Source organism: Quercus suber, unplaced genomic scaffold (genome assembly GCF_002906115.3).
Source record: "Quercus suber isolate HL8 unplaced genomic scaffold, Cork oak 2.0 scaffold_356, whole genome shotgun sequence".
Classification (NCBI taxonomy): domain Eukaryota; kingdom Viridiplantae; phylum Streptophyta; class Magnoliopsida; order Fagales; family Fagaceae; genus Quercus; species Quercus suber.
Window position 1 is genome coordinate 149,266 of NW_027069808.1, and position 21,353 is coordinate 170,618.

At 37.7% G+C, this 21,353-nt stretch overlaps 1 long non-coding RNA gene across 4 annotated transcripts; it reads right to left on the reverse strand.

The window, feature by feature from the left end:
* Nucleotides 1-14,695: 14,695 nt before the first annotated feature.
* On the reverse strand, nucleotides 14,696-18,354 carry LOC112012571 (uncharacterized). Of its 4 annotated transcripts, none has more exons than XR_010623695.1 (7): nucleotides 17,896-18,354; nucleotides 17,112-17,183; nucleotides 16,526-16,660; nucleotides 16,273-16,394; nucleotides 15,255-15,299; nucleotides 15,018-15,111; nucleotides 14,696-14,850 (listed from the first exon to the last, which is right to left on the reverse strand). It is a non-coding gene; the product is annotated as an uncharacterized LOC112012571 (long non-coding RNA). The 4 variants fall into 4 exon arrangements; XR_010623694.1 differs by having other exon boundaries at nucleotides 15,255-15,304; XR_002882997.2 differs by lacking the exons at nucleotides 14,696-14,850; nucleotides 15,018-15,111; nucleotides 15,255-15,299 and adding an exon at nucleotides 15,802-16,186 and having other exon boundaries at nucleotides 16,526-16,635; nucleotides 17,896-18,341.
* Between the last annotated feature and the right edge of the window lie 2,999 nt (nucleotides 18,355-21,353).

The following is a 21,353-nucleotide window of genomic DNA, read 5'->3' on the forward strand; positions in this document are numbered from 1 at the left end:
AATCCAACCCATCTGGATCGAGTTAGACCCATGAGTTGGACAATATTTTTTATAAAAATTAATTGAACATTATAAAAATACGAATACAAATAAGAGTAAATTTATAACCTAATAAACCTTAGCATAGCCCCAAATCAACACAAATTATTTTATTAATGCTTCAACGTCAGTAGGAAATCATAAAATTCTACCCAAACTTAGTTGATAAACAAAATAATAAATAATCAAATTATATAATATATTTGTTAAATATATATTAAATATAGGTGGGTCAAGTTAGGTTAGGCGGATTTGTGAATCTATTGACCTCCTCCCAACCCAACCCATTATAAAAAATAAATAAAAAATTTGACAATACAAACCCTTAAAAATTGACCCAACCCAGTAGGTTGGATTGGATTGGGTCGGCTTTGGTGGATCAGCGGTTTGGCTCCACACACATACTCTCATTACAATAGATCTAAATTAAGTGATGGTCTTCCAAATTTTAGGGGAAAAATGTGTGCAATCATTTTATAAGATTGCGTTGTAACTTATACTAATACACAAAAATATTTCACAGTAGTAATAATGACGTAGTCTTAACTAGGTAAGTGAGATTGTTATCTCAGTTTTTGCGCTAAATATTATAAATAATTCAATTGGCGCTAAACTAATGAAATTAAAATGAACACATAACGCAAAAGTAAACAAAAATTAGAAACTAATTTGGATTTTGGGAAGTGAGATTCTCATTTAGACGTTTGGGTCATCGAGTTAATAGAGGACCTAGGTTAGGTGCTAGGAGTGAGTAGACTAAGATCCATGTGATGGAAATATAAAATACATGCACTTTGAGACATACACTCCTCCAAAAGATACAAAAGAGATCCACCGGACCACTGCAGCATGTGTCCATACCACATACGCTAGTAGCGACTACTGGACAGGGAGATGAGAGAATGAATCATTGTTTCCTCACTGTGTGAGTTTGATCTTATACATATATTGTGCCCTATGTGACGTTCAAATGTGTAATAAGATGAAGGCTCGAAAACTGTCTCTTTGCCTTACCCTTACTACTTGAGGTCATGCATGCTTTACTTACAAGTCATGACTTGGAAGAACGTTGAACTAAAGTTAAGTGGCATTAGGCCGAAAGGAAGATGATCTCATAACAAATCTTGGTCTTGTGCATGTATTTGGAATTCATGTTGACTCAAGGCGTTTGGGACATAAATGTGGGTACCGGTAATTGACGAAGCATTTTTCTCGAGTTAGGTTGAGTATAGCTCTAAGTTGGTCATATATAGCTCATGAGGGAACGGCATCGGTCTAAGAGAGATGGGCGACTGGGACGGCGTGGGTCTGAGGCGATCAGTGGCTAGGACGGTTGGTGGGTCGAGCTTCAGTGGGAGTTGAGAGACTAGAGTTGAGAGAGATGGGCAGCTGGAACGGCGTCGGTCTGAGAGAGATGGGCAGCTGGGACAGCATCGGTCCGAGAGAGATGAGCTTCAGAGTCAGATGAGATGAGAGTGAACAAGAGAGAAAAGAATGAAAAAGAAATGTGTAGTGGATTATTTTAATCAAGCCGGGGGAATAAAATAATAGTTTTTTTTTTTTTTTTTAGCTCTCATAAACAGTGCTCATTGATCTTTGGATGTGCACCATAGCAGTAGACCTAAAAATAAAATAGATTTAGCTCAACTACTGGAGCATCATTTTAGTTTTAGTATAGCTAAAATATAGCATTATAGCTACACTACTGCAAATGCTCTTAAAGGACACTTAATTTGATGTAATCAGATAGGTCTCGACCTATCAGTTCAGGATATTGGTGGATGCCACAAAACATCTTCAGGAGCTCCAATCAGTTCAGGCTGATCACTCCCTAGTTGTTCATCCCCCCGACCTTACCCACTAGCCTCCTCCCCTAAGTCCTTTACTCAAAGCCAACTTCGACGGGCCCGTTTTCAAGACACCTTAACTGCTGGAATCGGTGTAGTTATTAGGGACTCTACTGGAAAGGTTGTTGGTGTTCTCTCAAAAAAAATTATGTTAGGTTCTAAAGATTTAGGAATTTATGTATTTAGAACTCTAATGTATAATGTTGGCAAACTATTATCAAAACAATATGTTTAGTCTTGTTTAGGCTTGCTCAAAGTTATATATTTTATGTAAAGTTGGAATCGAGAGGTTGCAGATGCATTAGTGCATTTTGGCCTGGCTCGATCGATCGAAAAAAAGACTCGATCGATCAAATCTCGGGCAGAATGCTTTTTTGCAAAATTTTCCAACTCAACCCTAACTCATTAAACGTTTTGGGTTTTCTATTTTTACCCTAAGTATAAAAAGCAAAACCCTAGCCACGTTTTGAGAATGGCTCCTATTGTGTTGTTGCTCATACTTTTCTGTTTTGTGTAAATCTCTTGTGAGATCTAGAGGAGTTTTCCTTTACACAAAGTTTAGGGTTTTCAAGGTAGAGATAATATCAACATCTTGATGATCATCTCAGTTACTGCCATTGGAGCTTAAAGAATAACAAGCGTGGGTGCTTGTAGCTGATTAGAGAATTCAAGAAAGAAAGAGTCCGTGAATTTGGAGCTTGCACGTGGTCATGTCAGTAAGTTCTACTAGTGGGTAGCATTAGGAAGTCAAGCGGGGAGCTTGTAAGTCATTTTATATGAATTTTGATTCTTTCGCATAGTAGATTCAGGTTTGCCTTGAGGATAACTAGGTCAAATCCTTCTCAGATTTTTACCGTGTGGTTTCCTAAGTGATCATATCATTGTGTCTTTTATATTTCCGCTAATTTATATTCTTGATATGATTATATGTTTGTGATAACCTAGAACTGCATAATTTGACTAAGTTAATCACTTGGCTAATTAACTAGGTTAATCTGGTTGGTTTAAAAGGTCTAAAACTGTTCAAATTACTTTGCCTCCAATAGTGGATGATGTCGAGGCATTGGCTAAAAGAGAGCAATTGCCTTTGCTTTAGAGCTCAGACTGCAAAATGTGGTGTTGGAAGGGGACTTCGAGATTGTTCTCAACCACCTTAAGGCTGGTTCTCCTTGCCTGGCTTCATTTGGGACTGTCATCGAGGATTCCCACACTTTGGCTTTGCAACTCGGTTCTTGTTCTTTTTCTTATGTTCGTAGAAAGGGTAATGTTGTGGCTGACAAACTAGCCAAATTAGCAAAGCAATTTGTTGTACCCCAGGTCTGGGTAGAGGACATCCATAGAGATGTTACACCTCTTGTTTTGTTTGACAGTAATTTTGCTATGGTTTGAATAAAATTCATAACTGGTTTCTCCAAAAAAAAATTTAAAAAAAGAAAAAAAGAAAAAAAAAAGGGATAGGCCTCAGCCCCTGCCTCAGGCAAGGTAAGTCGTTTCTTTTCCTTTTATTTTTTAGGAGTTACACTTGACAGTAATTTTCCTAATTTTTATTTAAATTTTTGTTTAATTAATATTTTTCATTTAATAATTGTATCGAGGATAGAGATTTTTGAGATTAAAATTCTAATGTGCAACATTCATTTTTTTTTTTTTTTTTTTTTGGTGATGATAGTTAGATATCTATTTGCTTTATGTCCGATTACATTAGATATTTATTTGCTTATGAAAGATATCAAATCTAACTCTCACTTTCACAAAACGTAAAGTATCATATTCACAAAACTTAAAGTAAGGTTTTTGTGGGTTTGTCTCAGGTTTTTGTTTTGTGCGTCTTCAGGTTACTAAGGCAACAAAACAAAAGTTTTTAAGGCTATTTGGCACTGTCAACAACATTACATAAGTGACAGTTAAGCTCCATCGCAACTGATATATATATATAGTCGCTACGAACGCTCTCCGTACTCCTGTAGTACTCCATTCCCCTTTTCCCTTCCCCGGAGCTTAGTCTCCCCTTTCATTCCTTCTTCGCCATAGCCTCTCCCTTTTCCCAGGCTTCCCCTCGCCATAACCCCTTTATCCACATTCCTATCCCTCTCTTTATACCCATCAGCACAACCTTTTTCTTCCATGGAGATCTCAGAGCTCGTTTCTCGTACAGAGAAATGCTCATGCCAGGACATCAGACTTGAGCTCCCTCCAAACCAAAAAACCAATACACAAACCGAGCTTCTCCTTCTAGCTAAACTCCTTACCACCAAAAACACCAGCCTTAATATGGTAAAAGAAATCACTCAAAAAGCTTGGAAGCCAGCGTTTCCTATGGATGTCAAAAAACTAAGCCAGAACATCTTCATGTTCTCCTTCATTCACGAAGCTGATCTACACAAGGTCTACAATAAAAGACCTTGGTCCATCAGAGGTGGGCACCTCATCCTAAAACATTGGAGTTCCGACTTGACATGGCAGGAAGTAGACTTCTCTTCATCTGCCTTTTGGATCCAGATCCATGGTCTCCCCAATCTATGGAGAACGGAAGAAAATATAAAGAAGATAGGATCCAAAGCGGGACCCGTTATCGACGTCGATCTTACTGGTGACCCTGGTGGCGTTTGGAGGAAGTTTATTAGAGTTAGAGTTGAGGTCAATATTGCCAATCCCCTTCTCCCTGGGATCTTCCTACCCAGACCAAACAAAAGTGACTTATGGATAGGTCTAAAATATGAAAAGATCGCTGACATCTGTTACCGCTGCGGTGTCATCGGTCATGTCCAAGATTCATGTACTGCCGAATCGTTCCAGCTCTGTAATTCCTCAGGTAAGTGTTTCAATGCAGCAGGTCCGTGGTTAAGAGCAGAATGTGACGGCACCCCTCCAGGTGCCTTCCAAGAAAACAACCATACGCCTGTTACCACAAAGTCACCTGGCACCCAGCCCATCTCCGTCGTGACGGAGATTACCCCAGCTAGCTACACCAAGCCGCAACCTCCCCACAATCAGGACCACAGCATTGGTCCCCCCTCCACGTGGTCCATCCTCAGTGTCCCTAGTCACCAGCCTGGCCACCAACACACCACGATAATGGAAAAGGACACTACGGTGAATGAAATCAGTGAAGCAGTGACGAATCCTGTACTGGCAATACCTGAGGTACACACTTCGTCCTTTCATGTGCCAGCTACGCAGGACAACTCAGCTACCCACAACCTTATCCTTCTAACCCCAGTGAAAATCAATCTTACCCCTCTCATTTCCACTTCTGAAGTTAGCCCACCACGTACTCACAAAAACCTGGACCCCCCACTCTCTCCTGTGGGCCTCACACCAAGCCCAACTTATCCTTCTCTTGACCCACATAGACCACCAAGCCCAGACAGATACATCCCAAACCCCGTATCAATTAACCCGGCCCTTTCAGTAAACCCCAATCCCCCATTTTCCAAAAGCAACCTTTATTCCCAACACATCATCCCTCTCCCAAATCATCTGACACCACCAACCCTTTCCTGTAATCAAAAAAGAAAGAACTCTGTTCCGGAGCTCGAGCACTTCTCCAAAAGACTTAGGAAAGCTGTGGAAGGGCCTGAGCCAATCTACTTTGATCCCAACACTGTCACCTTCATTCCTCGCTCAAGGCTTGAGCAATTCATTGTCAACGAAGAGGTAACACCTGGACATTATGGTAACTCTTTTTCCAACTATACCTCTGCTAGCTCTGATTCTGGTAATGTTTCCAACACTGTCACTATGGCCGAGGAGGCGGGCCTTATCATGCCCCCACCCTCCCCATGAGAATCCTTGGTTGGAACTGTCGGGGCATTTGCAATGCCTCGACAGTTCGAGCCCTTGCGGCTCAAATAAAAGGCGGTAGGCCAAATTTGATTTTTCTTTCTGAAACTAAAGCTGACGAGGATCGCATGGAATATGTTAAATGTTTTTTAAATTTTGACAATAAGATAGTGGTTGAGTCTATTGGCTCTTCAGGCGGATTATGCATGATGTGGAAAAATGGCATCCACATAAAGGAAGTTGATTTCAACAACAACTTGATCGCAGTTAAGGTTTTTGATTCAGTCATCGACTGGTTACTAGTTGGTTTCTATGGCCCTCCGTATTACACCAAGAAAAAGGAAGCTTGGGGGAATCTATTTGCTCTGTTAGAAGCACATCAAGGTCCGTGGGCATGTATGGGTGATTTCAACTTCATCATCAACGATGATGAGCAATTTGGAAGCAGAAGGGGTAGTTCCTCCGTAGCAAATTATTTAAAAGAGCTTTTATTCGAGTTCAATGCGGTGGACTTGGGTTTCTCGGGTAACAAATTCACTTGGGCCAAAGGAAGATGGGGTAGTGCTACAATCAAAAGGAGGTTAGATAGGGGTGTGGCCAACATCTCTTGGAGGTTGGCATACCCAAAAGCCACCATTACACACCTTGGAGCCATCAACTCTGATCATACCCCTATCCTCCTCGACACCAATCCGGAGGAAAGCTTCACCCACAGGCCATTCCGTTTTGAAGCCATCTGGTTGAGAGATGAAAGCTGTCAGGCTGTTATTGACAAAGCCTGGAACATAGAAGCAACTGGCTCAGAGTTCGTAAAACTCTATAAAAGACAAGCCTCAACTAGAGATGCCCTCCGGCAATGGAACAAGCAAGTTTTCGGCCGCTGTCAGGACAGAATCAACACTCTCATTCAAAAGATCAAACATGTTCAAGCAATGTCTTCATCCCAGGAAAACGAACTCAGGGAGCAAGCCCTTCAATCCGAGCTCTCCGAATGGCTTATTAGGAGTGAAATTCTGTGGCGTCAAAAATCCAGGGAACTCTGGCTCAAATTCGGGGACAAAAACTCTAAATTCTTCCATTTGTCCACTATTATCCGGAGGAAGGGTAATAGCATTGACGCTATCAAATCGGATGACGGGTCTTGGATCCATGACCAAAAGCTGATCCGAGAACATATTCGAGCAAATTTCATTAATCTGTTTAGAGAGGAACAAACTTGCTTCCCCGAGCACCTTGAGCATTTGGTCCTACCCTGCATCACAGAAGAGGAAAACGAGCTCCTAAAACAAATCCCATCCCCAGAAGAGATAAAATTTACCCTATTCCAAATGCATGACTTGAAAGCCCCTGGCCCTGACGGCTTCCCAGCTCTGTTCTACAAGAAAATGTGGCCTACTGTAGGCAATGATATTGTCAAGGCAGTGTCTTCCTTTTTTGTTAGAGGTTCCATGCCCAAAGAGGTAAATAGTTCGTTAATTGTCCTTATCCCTAAGGTTTCTAACCCCACTTCTGTGAATCATTTCAGGCCCATTAGTTTGTGTAACGTCGTCTACAAGATCATCTCAAAACTTCTTGTCTCCAAGCTCAGACCTCTACTCGACAAATTCATCTCTCCAACTCAATCGGCCTTCATCCCTAATAGATGGATCGCCGAAAATCAAATCATTGTCCAAGAAGTGGTGCACAGCTTCAAAACCCGGAAAACTAATCCCGGGCTTATGGCCATCAAGCTTGATCTCCAAAAAGCTTATGACAGAGTAAACTGGAAGTTCATCCAAACCATTCTCCTACACCTTGGCTTCAATAATACTTTCACAGATTGGATCATATCTTGCATCTCCTCTGTTTCTTTTGAGGTTTTAGTCAACGGAGGCAAAACTGAACAGTTCAAGCCTAGTAGAGGCCTAAGGCAAGGGGACCCGCTGTCTTCCTATCTCTTCATTATCGGGCAGGAAATTTTATCCAGGATGCTTGATCATGAGCTCAGGTTGAAAAACATTAGTGGCATCAAAACCAGCATCTCTGGCCCAATTATCACCCACGTCATGTATGCGGATGATATTGTGCTTTTCACCAAAGCTTCTAGAAAAGACGCAGCTAATCTGGTCAAAGTACTAGACAAATATTGTAGCTGGTCTGGGCAAGCTATAAATAGGAACAAGTCTGGAGTGTTCTTCTCTAAGCACACCCAATACCATACTAGAAGAACCATCAAAGGTATCCTGCAAGTCAAGAATCTGAAAAGCGATGCTGTCTACCTCGGTGCCCCTATGTTCCTCTCAAGAGCCCCTTCCAAGGATTTTGCCTTCCTTCAGGATAAGCTAGAAGCTAAGCTTATGGGGTGGAGAAGCAAATGTCTGTCTTGGGCTGGCAGAAAGACTTTGATCAACTCCATCGCACNTCTGGCGGTAATCTCCGTCACGACGGAGATGGGCTGGGTGCCAGGTGACTTTGTGGTAACAGGCGTATGGTTGTTTTCTTGGAAGGCACCTGGAGGGGTGCCGTCACATTCTGCTCTTAACCACGGACCTGCTGCATTGAAACACTTACCTGAGGAATTACAGAGCTGGAACGATTCGGCAGTACATGAATCTTGGACATGACCGATGACACCGCAGCGGTAACAGATGTCAGCGATCTTTTCATATTTTAGACCTATCCATAAGTCACTTTTGTTTGGTCTGGGTAGGAAGATCCCAGGGAGAAGGGGATTGGCAATATTGACCTCAACTCTAACTCTAATAAACTTCCTCCAAACGCCACCAGGGTCACCAGTAAGATCGACGTCGATAACGGGTCCCGCTTTGGATCCTATCTTCTTTATATTTTCTTCCGTTCTCCATAGATTGGGGAGACCATGGATCTGGATCCAAAAGGCAGATGAAGAGAAGTCTACTTCCTGCCATGTCAAGTCGGAACTCCAATGTTTTAGGATGAGGTGCCCACCTCTGATGGACCAAGGTCTTTTATTGTAGACCTTGTGTAGATCAGCTTCGTGAATGAAGGAGAACATGAAGATGTTCTGGCTTAGTTTTTTGACATCCATAGGAAACGCTGGCTTCCAAGCTTTTTGAGTGATTTCTTTTACCATATTAAGGCTGGTGTTTTTGGTGGTAAGGAGTTTAGCTAGAAGGAGAAGCTCGGTTTGTGTATTGGTTTTTTGGTTTGGAGGGAGCTCAAGTCTGATGTCCTGGCATGAGCATTTCTCTGTACGAGAAACGAGCTCTGAGATCTCCATGGAAGAAAAAGGTTGTGCTGATGGGTATAAAGAGAGGGATAGGAATGTGGATAAAGGGGTTATGGCGAGGGGAAGCCTGGGAAAAGGAGAGGCTATGGCGAAGAAGGAATGAAAGGGGAGACTAAGCTCCGGGGAAGGGAAAAGGGGAATGGAGTACTACAGGAGTACGGAGAGCGTTCGTAGCGACTATATATATATATCAGTTGCGATGGAGCTTAACTGTCACTTATGTAATGTTGTTGACAGTGCCAAATAGCCTTAAAAACTTTTGTTTTGTTGCCTTAGTAACCTGAAGACGCACAAAACAAAAACCTGAGACAAACCCACAAAAACCTTACTTTAAGTTTTGTGAATATGATACTTTACGTTTTGTGAAAGTGAGAGTTAGATTTGATATCTTTCATAAGCAAATAAATATCTAATGTAATCGGACATAAAGCAAATAGAGATTTGTTGTTTCTATCGCTCATAACTCTGTTTCCATTACCCATAACTCAAAAATTGTGGGACCCATGGCTCAGAAGTTTGTTTGGTTTTTGTTTCTAGTTTTTGTTTCCATCACAAATTCTCTGATTTTTGAGTTATAAGTTATAGAAACTGAAAACATATTTTAGGTGTTTTCAATTTCCAAAACTCAATTTCCAATGGCATTTTGGTAGTTAAACACACACTGAAGGACCCACTAGTCAGAGGTCAGCCACAACTTTTGACCCTTTTTTTTTATTTTTCTCACTGGGTTCGATGAGTTTAGGTCTTCTTCTTCTTTTCTTTTCCCTTTCATGCTGGGTCTAGTCTGGTCTGGTCTTCTTCATCTTCCTCTTCTTTTTTTTCTTCTTTTTTTTCTTTTTTTTATTTTTTTTATTTTTTTTTTTCACATAGCTTCATATCCAAAACCAACATCATACCTTCATTTGAAAATGGAACATCAACCTTCAATTTAACATCAAAATCCATAATCTCCTTAAGGAAATCCAAAATCCAAAATCCATAGAAGTGAAAATGAAATCCAAAACAAAATTAAAAAAACCTAGATTTCTCAATCATATAAAAAAAGAAAAAAGAAAAAAAAAAAAAAAAGCAAACTCAAATCTGCAAATCTAGGACCCACACACTGAGGCCGCCTCATGTTTTCTAGGAACAATTATGCAATTTTGTGGCCCGGTGATGGCAAGCCTAAACTATGGATGAATTTTGTTTCAAAGATGGGAGACATATAGAGCTTGATAATGAGAGAGGAAGAGATTTTGAAGGGAGCTCAAGAAAGGGCTTGTGGTGTTGTGGTTGAAACAAATTGGGATGAAGAAGATATTGAGCTTGTAGTCTGTTTGTGAAAAATGTATAAGGGTTTTAGATGCAGGGGAGCAAGTAACTGCAAGGGGAGAGGCAGAGAAAGATGAGGCTCAAGGAAAAAAAAAAAAAAAAAGGAGAGAGAAAAGTTTTATGACATTGGGTCAGTGTGTGGGTCCCAGTTTTTTTTAGTTTTTGGTTGAAAACATAACTAAGTGATGGTGTCAAACAGGTGGGGTTTAGGGAATTTGAGTATTTTAAGTGATGAGTGACGAAAATTGAGTGAAAAATGATGAGTGATGAAAAAAAAAAAAAAAAAAAAACTAAACAGCCCCTTCGTATTCACTATGAGCGAGTGTGAGGATATTAGTACTTGGGCTCGCAGGCAGGCCCAAATAAACACCCATGTGCACACTATACAAGTCTCTTATTCTCAAAGGCATATGCACGTTTACACACATACATACAATATACAGAGAAACATGCATATTCTCTCATCAAGCTTTTCCTTCCTCAAAGGTTCCATCATTTAGCCCTTAGTCTTGGCATTTCAATATTTGTAGGGTACCCAGGGACTACGTGCTATTTGGTTTAAAATTGTGCATTGCCACGTGCAGCTAGCTTCCATGACCCTTAAAACTTGTTTTTGCTTGTAATATAAATGGTAATTATTTATGTGACCAGCATGCATGTAAGTCCACGAGCCTCCAGCATACATGTAACCCATGAGCCTCAGCATACATGCATGTAGGTCCACGAGCCTCCAACATCATGTAGGTCCTCATGCGCAAGCATCTCGTATCATCCCATTGAGCTTTTTTTTTTTTTTTCCCCTAAATTTTTAAATTTTTAAATTTCAAAAAACATCAGGATTGCATTAAACTAAAGAGCAAAGAAAGATTTAGGACAAAGCCTATTAAGTACAGACCTTTAAAATCACTAGAATGTCCACAGGCGGAATATCATAGAAAACAAAATCCCTATATTGAGTCACACCCAATCTAACTAAAGCGTTTATACATCAATTTGTTTCACAAAAGCATTGCTTGATCCAAACTTGAAGAAGCTGGAAATCAATTGCCTAAAGGCCCTAAACCCTAAATCAATTGCCTACAATCACCTACCTGGGGAGAAACAGAATAACTAGAATTAGCAAGCAAATCAATAATATAATTAGCGTCAAGTTCTATTTCTACAGTTGTTAAATGTAAACTATGCCTTAAAAAGGAGGTATCTGTTGGGGCCCAAAGCTCTACTATAAAGCTGGATGTGAGCCTTTTTTTCTTAATGTAGACGTGTCTTGCGAACCACAGTTATTAATTAATAAAATTATGAACAAATAGAATTGGCAATGTCTGTATAATCTCATCGGGATTCAGATTCGGTAATGACCATTTAATCCTATCCGAATCATCTGGATTCAGATTCGGCTGCGACCATTTAATCCTACATAACCTCTCAAGTCATCCTACATAACCTCTCATGTTTTCCTAGCATTTTCTCCTTAATTTTTGTTGTTTTTAATTTTCATAGCATCCAGTATTTGCATGTTCATCTATGCTACTAAAATTAAGTTCTCCTCACATGGATAGGTGTGTGTAAACGTAATTATACATGTACACAATTATCTCTCTCTCTCTCTCTCTCTCTCTCTCTCTCTCTCTCTCTCTCTCTCTCACACACACACACACACACACACACACACACTTACTTGTTTCTTTACGTTTCTATATGTGTTATATGTTTATAATATGTTTGTTTAGCCTAGGTTTACTTTGTGTTTGTGTTTAAAGCATGTTAGGTTGCTAGATTTTTGTTTTAAGTGTTTTTTTTTTTGTAATTTTTGGTTAGTATTCTTAGGTGTGGATGTGCACACATGCCGCTTGCATGTGTACGCATCCACATAGTATGCGAACGCATACAGTTGGGCTGCGTATGCATGTCCTATGTATATGCATGCATACTCTTGCCCAAAAAACCTAATTTCATTTCTGTTTGTTTTTCTTCTTTCTTATTCAAGTGTTTTACCTTCTATTTAACCTATTTTATATGTCCTTGAGTCTCTGCTTCTCTATTTTGTTTCGTTTCGTTGTTGTTTTATCTCTTTGATGTTTATTAAGGCTTTAGATTGCTTAAATACCATGAACATGCATATGAATATGAACATGCATTGATGCATAGGTGTTGTGGTGCAGTGAGGTAAGTAAGGCAAATCATGCATTCACATGAACATGCATTTAGTTGATGAATGTGATTGGGGTGATGAACATACTATGCTTGATTGAATCTCATGCTTTTGATGTTTTAATATGCTTATCTTGACCTGCCTTATGATGTTTCTACCCTTAGAGATATATGCTTATGTGTCATGATAAATGAATATTAGGTTTGGGATGGTTATGCCATGTTGATTGCTTTAGATGCATGCTAGTGTGTGTGTGTGTGTGTGTGAGTTATAATAACATGTTAAATGTCTTTAACGAAATTAAGATTTGGAATACAATGAGTGGAAGCTGACCCACAAGTAGGGTGAGGTTGGGTACCTAACACCTTCCCATTCCTATACCTAAACTCCAAATACGTGCTCTGGTAAAGATCAGTCCCTCCATGAATGGCGTTATATTTATGGTTCCTAGACCTAAACTTGATGGCGACTCAATTTTACACCCTCCACCATGGTCTATCCTAGGCCAAAACGTACTACTCAAAACACAATGGGGGATAACACCATGTCATGAGCACTTGCGCCCACACAGTAAGGCCTATGATCGTGTGGAGTCAACTTTCTTAGAAAATTTGATGAGGAAAATGGGTTTTTGCACGAGGTGAATTGATCTTATTATGGTGTGTCTGAAAACAGTTTCCTGCTCTATACTTGTTAATGGTGAACCTAAGGGTATGATTCAAATATCTAGAGGAATACAGCAAAGGGACCCATTATCTCCTTTCCTTTTTCTTTTTATGCACTAAAGGGTTACATGGTCTCATTAAGAAAGCGGCCGGGGCAGGTGAAATTAGAGGCTTCTTCCTATGTAAAAGAGTGCCTAAATTAACTCATTTGTTTTTTGCAGATGACAATCTTCTTTTTTGTAGGGCAAATTCAGATGAGTGTGGCAAGGTCTTAAAAATCCTTTCTGATTATGAAGCATCCTCTAGTCAGAAGATTAATAAAGATAAGCCAACACTTTTCTTCAATAAATCAACTCCTAATGACACCAAACTCACCATTAAAGGAATGATGGGGGTCAAGAAATCAAATTCTATGAGAAGTACCTAGGTCTTCCATCACTTATAGGGAGGGGTAAGAAGGCCAGCTTCAATTATATCAAAGAGCGTGTTTGGAAAAAATTGCAATGGTGCAAAGGAAAAATATTATCTCAAGATCTCAAGTAGGGAGAGAAGTTCTAATGAATGTAGTGATTCAAGCTATTCTCACTTACGCCATGGGATGCTTCAAATTCCCAATAGGTATTTTCATGAAATTGAAGCCTTAATCAAAAAGTTTTGGTGAGGGTAACGAGGTGATAGAAGGAAAATACATTGGTTATGTTGGGAGGAGATGACAAATTCCAAATCGGTTGGTGGAATGGGGTTCAAGACTTAACTCTTTTCAATGATTCTCTATTGGCCAAACAAGCATGAAGGCTGTTGCATGAAAGAGAAACCCTTTTCTACTGAGTTTTCAAAGCAAGATTTTTTCCTCATTGCTCTATCAAGGAGGCAAAAGGCTCTGCTTCAAGCCCCTATGCCTGGAAAAGCATTCCACAAGAAAAGGATGTCAGAAAAAAAGGAACTTGTTGGCATGTTAGAGATGGAAAATTTATTAAGATTTAGCAACATCATTGTTTACCAATTAAACACCCTACTGTCATTGCCTCTCCATTAGCGGAGTCAATGGAGGAAGCCACAGTAGACTACCTGATAGATGCCGAGACTAGGCAGTGTAATAGTGACATGGTTGATGGGATTTTTGATCCCCAGGAAGCAGAAGTAATCAAAAGAATTGCTTTGGCAATGTGGCTACATAGGACTATCTTTTGGCCCATGTCACGGGATGGGCAATGTTCTTGTAAGTCAGGGTATAAATTTCTGAAGGAAGAATCAGTGCTGGATAGCCAATATGAGAGCCCAGTACACGAAAAGGAATTATGGAAGGGGATTTAGGCAACCTCTGAAAAATAAATTAAAAGGGATAAAAGAACAATAACCTTTTTTTGAGGGTCTCCCAACCCTCAAAATAAGGTTTTCCCTTTTTTTTTAAAAAAAAATATAAATAAAAACCCACAGCCATGCACATAGACTTTAAAGAACCACATATTAAAAAATCTATATTATACCAAAACACAAATATCAAAACAAAATTCAATTAGCTTTCCAAGTTACTAAATTATTCATTCTTGGAGTTTATGTAGACATTTTCACATTAAACATAAAGTAACTTAGTATTTTAACTTAAATTTTTTTTTTTTTTTTTTTTTTTTTTGAATCAGTACAAGAACCATGCATGATCAAAATCCTAATCTTAATATTATTATATTTCAATGCAAAACAACCTGATATACTAATGTTTAAAGGGTCTCACATAAAGGATTCTGCCTTCTCCTGGTACTTCTCAAAAACTGATGCATAGCCACCAACTTTCCCTTGCATTAAGAACTGCAAGGAAATAGACAAACCAATTAATCATGCACTTGTAAAATGGTCGAGGTGTTTGATTGAAAATTTTTCATACAATGAAGTCCATATTGACATGTGATTTTCAAAATGTAACATATTTCTGAAAAAGCAAATTAAGTACCATAGTTCAGATCATGATTTATTACCTTGACCATAGGTGTCTAACACACAAGTACACACTCTTACCCACTCTATTTTGAACTTAATCAACTTGACTTGCACCATAAAACTTTCAGTTTTCTGAGAAATGTGTGAAAGAAAAATCAAAGAAATGCAGAGAAACCAAGAATTTTCTTAAGTTAGATTTTGATTCAATAAATCCTAGAAAAAAAAATTCTAATTTTATAAGGAAGGGAGAAGGAGCACGGAGAATTGACACATACTATAGGAAAATTGAGCAATGCTGCCATGAGCAACACACTTGGCATCTGCACTGAAATTAAAGGAAAACATAAATTTGAAAATGATGGAGAAATTAAGTAGTATCTGATATACATTTTTGAAATTAATGAAATGGCCAAGGACACACTATCTTGCCTAATACCACAACAGAAAACAAAACTGATATTAGGACTATTATGTGTTCCATTCAAGTGGAATACCACCAAAACTTATCTTACACTGTTTGGCAAGCTTGAACCAAGACGCAGAAAATTCTGAAGCATGATTTGTAATAAAATTGACATCAAGAGGCAGAAAATTAAAATATTGTATTAAACTTCTTGAACTCATTCTCTAGTAGGGAAGGTGTGACATTCAAAGGGAGGCCTTTTTTGTAGATGGAATAACCTTTGGCCAGCCATAAAACGCGAAGTATACATATTAAATAGATTAATACACCCATACAAAGTAAACAACAACAACTAATGAAACAAGTTATAGTGCATCTATCTACTCCATCATCTAAAACATAACAGGAGAGGTAAAAGGTAAAGGAAAAAGGAAGAACATATCACCAAGGCAAAATCGATGAACAACAGCACAACAGAATTGCACCTTACAAAGAACTTGCTCAATTAAACCAAAAACTCAGAAACATAAACAGCATCTCCCAGTCAAAACAAAGTCCCATAAATTATTAAACAGCCTAAGATTTAGAATGTAAATGAGTATAAACTCATATTTACACCAACAGGATCTAAGAAGTCCTAAATTCAACCAATGAAAGAAGTTATGGCCCATTCATCTGCTCAATCATATCAAGAATAACAGAGAAATAGAAAACAGATCAGCCCAGAATAAAACAGATGTATTCCTTGATTGCACTTTGCACAGCACTTGCCACCTCAAATTCCACAAAGCCAAAACAAAATCCCTGTTGTATTGACGCATGGAGAATAATTATATGCTCAGGGAATAGCTAACAATGAACAACATAAACTTGATTAACATATGACATACCTTTTGGCTTCTAACTTGAATACCACCATTCTTAAAAGGTCCAAACTTCTTGAACTCATTCTCTAGTAGGGAAGGTGTGACATTCAAAGGGAGGCCTTTTTTGTAGATGGAATAACCTCTGGCTGGCCATAAAACGCAAAGTATACATATTAACTAGATTACACCCATACAAAGTAAACAACAACAACCATAATGCAGATCATAATGTGAGTTAACTAGCAGAAATAAAAGTCAACAATGACAAACTGCACACCTTCATAATCCTTATTACTACTGTTTTCATTAGCATTTGTGCTGGAAACCGATGTCCTAGATTATGCTCCAACGTCCAACCCTCTCCTTGGCAATGTGTGATAGCAAGATCTTTAATCATAATGCAAGGATGGTTCTGTGCATCAGTTGGGATTTATAGAGAAACATAAATATAATGCTACTAGTTGGGATTAAAATGAGAAACACAATATGACTATAATGTTTGTAGAATCCACATGTTGTATGAGAGAGATTCATAGATCATCTTCTACAATGCGCTGGATTTACAACTGTTAGGATAGAGGAGATGTAATCTAATAATTAAATAGAATTGAACATTTAAGCTAGGAATCCGGTAAAATTTGTATTCCAAAGTCCAAACCAATGACAATAGTATAGTGCTGTATCTTAATTGCACTTACTAAAAAGAAATCGTCAAGAAGTCTGAGGCCAAAGCATGCCTAAATTGTTCAGAGAAAATATAATCTATTCTAAATAAACAGTATTTCATACAGGTATACCAGACCCTAGATTTTTTTTAACTTTTATCAGAGTTTTAATGTTTGACAAATATATATATAACTTACAGCTGTTGTAAGGAGGTCATCATTCCAAGCTGCATAGGTAATGTTCCATTGAAATTGTTTGAGCTAAAACTTCTGTAACATTATAGAAAGTTTTACGATTAATATAAGTTCTAATAAATGGATTCGGAAAAGGGTTAACAAAAAGAAATCATAAATAAAGGGAAAAGATTAAACCCACTATCTTTCAACTATAGTATTTTATGATAAACATTTGAGCAGGGCAATCATATCATAAGAAGTCAACCAATGTAATACGAATAAATACAATATAAACCAAAAGAAACAAGTTCTCGCAGTTTCCTTGGACGCTATATCTATTGAATGAATCTCAACCACAAGAGAGCCCGATTAATCACAAATCTAAAACCAAAATCAATCCTAGCTTGGCCAAGCCAATTTTATTATTTCCTTTCGCATTAGCCTTCTAAATTAATTGAATATAGAATTACAAAAAGACTTATTTATAATAAAAAATTGCAAAAAGACTTTGAAGTTTTACTAACCTATATGAAATGATTTAGGGAAAACTAACATCAGTACTCCATCTATAGCTAGTTGAAATATTGAATTGTAAAAATACTCAGCTACTAAAGCAAAGTTTAAAATCACACACCAAAATTGAACCCTAAATCAGTAAATCACACACCAAAATTGAACCCTAATTTCCATAGTCAATCAATAAAAACAAAGACTGAGGCACAAAGCAATGCACAATATTCAATCACTATGATTGCATTATGTATGATCAAGATACGAACTTAATTTTTACAAAAAAAGAAAGTACCATCGGAAGATTTGCAGGAGGTGGTAACGGAGAGATTATGACAGTTCTCGTCGGTGTTGCTGTCCTAGTTGGAATATTCCTTTCTCCGATCAAAGATTCCTCACATTCTAGTGATTCATCTTCACACATAGAGAAAATGCGATCTACTTCGAGAGCGAGCGCGAGAGAGAGAAAGAGCAATCAAAGGAAAAATAAATAAAAGAGAATAAGAAAGGGAGGACCTAAATTCTCTGAGAAAGAAAATGTGAAATTTTCATTCAAAATTTTTCAGTCTTTCTTAGAAATAAATTAGTGAGTGTTTGTGTTTTACAGTCTTTTTCTGAGGGGTACTGGGAAATCTAAAAATTTTAGAGGGAAAACTCACGCTGGTGTGTCTGCCATTTTTTGCAGCACTTATTTATTTCAAAGGTTATATGTTGACTTATTTTGAAGGTTCTCAATAAGCTTATAAATAGTCACCCACCATTTTTTTCAGCACTTATTTCAAGGGTTCTATGTTGACTTATTTTGAAGGTTCTCAATAAGCCTAGTAAGAGTCACCCGCATGTTACATTTAGTGTTTATTTGGATAAATTTTGATAAACCCTCAAAAAACCAAGGGTCGAAACAGGTCCACTTTTTTGTAGTGTCACTCAGGGACGGATCTACTAAGGGACCAGGGGGGGGCCCCTCTTCTTCTTCTTTTCAAATTAGCTTTTTTTCCATTTTTTTTTTCATGCCCCATATTTTAGAGTTTATAATTGGCCCCTCTCAAATTTTTGAATTGGTCCAAATAGCCTAAAAGAAACTAATCACTTAACCATTTCTTTGGATCCATGGCCCCTCCATAGTCCAAATACAACACAACAAAAAATCCACAAATCACCAATATCATAATTCAATAACTCATAACCAAAAAAATCTCATAGAAAAATAAATTCCCTTATGGGGGTGACAATAATTTATATAACTTTTTAATTGATTTATAAATTATGGGAAAGTCAATTACAATATTTAAATTTTTTTTCAAAAGATAAAATGCAAAATTCTTTTAGAAGCCAATATTGATGATGTAGAATCCTCAAACAAAGTTTTGAAAACTTCATTAGTGTGATTTTTAGTTGCATCCAAAAGTATGGGTTTATCATATTGGTGAGTTGGTCAATGTGATAAAATCAACATATTAATTTCAATTATCCAAAATTTGGAGATCCGAAGTCCTCTTCTTTTTTTACTCTCTTCTTCGAAAAGGTTTGAATATCATATTGTGACTTTCAACTTTTTTGGTTCATATTATTTCCTTCTTGACTTAAATATTTATGGTAATAAAGTGCAATTGTTTTGTCTACCATAATTTTTTTTTTTTTAATAAACCATGTCACTTGAAATTTTTTTGGTTCATGCTTTCGCCCCCCCTAGGTTCAAATCCTGGTTTCGTCCCTGGTGTCACTCAAGTATCAAAAGATCGTCGCAAGGAATACAAGGCAATCATCTCACCTTCACTAAGAACACTACAACGGCATTCCCGTGTTACTTGGTCACCTCCCCCCTTGGATTCTTTCAAAATAAACTATGATGGTGTTGTATTCATTGAGGTAAACAAATTTGGAATTGGTTTTATCATTCGCAATGACTAGGGGCTGGTGATTGCTGCTTTTAGCCCAACAATTGCCCCAAGCATACCAAGCAACAAAGATTGAAGCGATGGCTACAGTTTGAGCTCTCAAGTTTGGCTTGGAAGTTGGTGTAGATCGAGCAATTGTAGAAGGTGACTCCGAGATAGAGGTGAAAGCACTGGGTAACAGAAGTTCAGGTTTGGCTTCTCACAATTTGCTGATTAAGGATGTTGGTCTCTTTACTAGTTCTTTTTTAGTTTTTTCTAAATTGCTCTACTCTCGTACTAAGAGAGAAGACAATAAAGTCACTCATAGTTTGGCTAGATTAGTTAATAATTTTTATTCCAAACTGTGTTACATAGATGAAAAATGTTTCATCCCTCATTAATTATCCTATACTTTAAGCCGATATGGCTATTTTGATTTAAATATAGTTTGATATCTTTTCTCTCAAAAAAAAAAAAAAATATATATATATATATATATATATCAACTTTAGGGGGCATGGACCCCGTCCCTGCATAGATGATAGACCTGCCCATGGTGCTAACTTAGACATGGATTTAACATGAATAAAACCAATCAATCGACCAAAATTTGATGTGTTTCAATAATAGTATATAGTATTAGATGCACAAAACAATAACATTTTCGACCCAAACAAACAAACAATAACATTTTCGACCCAAACAAACAATCCATATCATAACCCTAAATCAAACTTCGTTTCTACTTTCCACACGTTCCATTGTTTGTATCTTTGCCAAAAAAAGATCATATCATGTAAGTTTTAACAGTGCCAAGTGGTCAAGCAAATACAAGAAAAAGGTAGTGTGATTAGCACACAGAGATTCACTTGAGCAATTTACACACCACAACAAAACAAACCACCAAAAAATCATGAGTAGGACACAACACATACCTGCATATCCTATGCTATGAAAGTCTACGAAGTTGAGCTTAAGCAATTAAACAAATGGGAATCCTCCAAATGTAGGGCTCTCAACCGTTCTTTTTTGCTCCTTTCAAAAGGCCCACAAATAAAAATAAAAAATAAAAAAAAAATAAAAAAAGGTAAAGCATGCAAGGTCAAAAAGGTTCAACCCCACACACCACCATAACCATACCCATCAGGACTGTGTGCAAGGTTCCTCCACTTTATATTATCAAATCTAACCTTCATTTCAAACGCTCTATGGGCAATGGGTTTCTCGTGTTGTGTCACCTACCAAACTGTTTTCTACTATACTTAGCAGTAAGCACTCTATATTTTACTACTTCCACACACATTTTTTTTTATGAGGCAAACACCAATAAAAGTTTATTTTGATTTTGTTTTATTTCTTAATGTACATTAATTGTATTTTTATTTTATTCCATAACATTTAATTCGGTTAATAAATAAGAATTGATGTCCGTTCAATCAGAGAAGATAGACGTAGAGAAATCTAAGGATAGCGCACCCGATTCCTTCAGCAAAAAAACACCAAACTACATTGATGTAATGAATCTACTAAACTCTAAAGAAAAAAAATTTCTAGAGACAAATAATGTGCACAAATCAGAGAGAACAGATTGTCCACAAAGTTTGATGTAATCTCAAGGCTTCAATAGCTCAAGAATCAAAACTTGTATTCCGAAGAAATAAATAAATCTATGTAGTTGCATAGAGAACATTTGGAAACAAATTGGCCAGGCTACAAAAGAATGCTGATGCGACCCACATTTCCAACAATTTCAAAATTTTTGTATTATTTCTAAATCAAAACTAAGGAAAACACCAAATTATGGTGTTCAACTGCTACCTGCTTCAATTTCTTCAAGGATATTTAGTATTAGGCTGATGTGGCTATAAGAGTGAGC